Source organism: Priapulus caudatus, unplaced genomic scaffold (genome assembly GCF_000485595.1).
Source record: "Priapulus caudatus unplaced genomic scaffold, Priapulus_caudatus-5.0.1 Scaffold2903, whole genome shotgun sequence".
Taxonomy (NCBI): domain Eukaryota; kingdom Metazoa; phylum Priapulida; class Priapulimorpha; order Priapulimorphida; family Priapulidae; genus Priapulus; species Priapulus caudatus.
In genome coordinates this window covers 15,601-16,891 of record NW_014579964.1, presented here as the reverse complement: position 1 = coordinate 16,891, position 1,291 = coordinate 15,601, and the positions used below count along the sequence as shown (strand labels likewise).

At 50.5% G+C, this 1,291-nt stretch overlaps 1 long non-coding RNA gene across 1 annotated transcript in view; it reads left to right on the top strand.

The window, feature by feature from the left end:
• LOC106819153 overlaps nucleotides 1-138 on the top strand; it is a 433-nt gene extending 295 nt beyond the window's left edge. The window contains exon 3 of the long non-coding RNA XR_001395361.1: nucleotides 6-138. This is a non-coding gene — a long non-coding RNA (uncharacterized LOC106819153). The remainder of the gene's footprint in view (nucleotides 1-5) is intronic.
• The last annotated feature ends 1,153 nt before the right edge of the window (nucleotides 139-1,291 follow it).

Genomic DNA, 1,291 nt, shown 5'->3' with positions numbered 1-1,291 from the left:
CTCAGGTAACAAACAGTACAGGTAAGAGTACACAGGTAACCCCTCAGGTAACAAACAGTACAGGTAACCCCTCAGGTAACAAACAGTACAGGTAAGAGTACACAGGTAACCCCTCAGGTAACAAACAGTACAGGTAACGGTGCAGGTACGAGTTACAGGTGAGTTATGAATGGCTGGTTGCGAGACGTAACTGATAACCTAAGAACACGATAACCATGCTCCGTCATGGACGCACGCACGCACACACACGCACGCACGCACGCATGCGCGAACACAAACACACGCACGCACGCACGCACGCACGCACGCACGCACGCACGCACGCACGCACACACACACACACACACACACACACAGACAGACAAGACAGACAGAGAGAGAGAGAGAGAGAGGTGTGAAAGAAGAGAGGAGAGAGAAGGACATCGGAAGCAAGCAGTCTTTGTACTACAGGCTTGCACGCGTCCGTCCTACGTACGTACTACGACGGTCGTGAGTCTACACTTACGCTGCGCACGCATGCGTGCAGAGCGGCCGCGACCGGGCCCCGCGCGAAGTACACGATAAGACGCCGCGCGTAATTACCAGTTGATATGCATTTAATTAGGCGCTGCGTCGTCGTCGATTCGCAGCAGAACAGCGGGTGTTTCTGGTGCCGTGCGCTATGTGTGTACTGTTGTGGACCGTCAGACACTGTTCCCTGTCGTGCCTATGACGGCTGCTGGTGGGGGGTGGGAGCGGGGTGTAGCTGGGGCTGCGTATTTGTATGTATATATGCATGTACATGTACACACACACGCACACACGCGCACCGCGCGCACGCGCCACGCGCACACGCGCGCACGACGCACGCACCACGCACACACACAATACAACACACACACACACACCACACACACACACAATTATATATATATATATACATTATGTATAATGATATAATATGCACTACATACTATCAAGAGTAGATAATAACACATAGTACATGTATATGTATATAAATAGCATGTAGCGTACATGTAGCTGCTGCACACATAGTACAATGGTCTAATGTCATCGTGATTTACGGGAGGTTTTTCGCCATTATTTGTAAAATAACGCTATGAAAACTATAAAAAAAATACGATCCATAACTTTCCTAAAAAAAACCTAGCGTGAGCGAAACTCTGCTTCAAAGGATAACGTGACTCTGTTTCCCCACGAGATACACGATAGGATGGGGGGAGAGAGGTATCACGGCTGGGATGGATTTCCCCTGACAACGAGGAGGGGGACCGAGCCCGCATCGCCATCC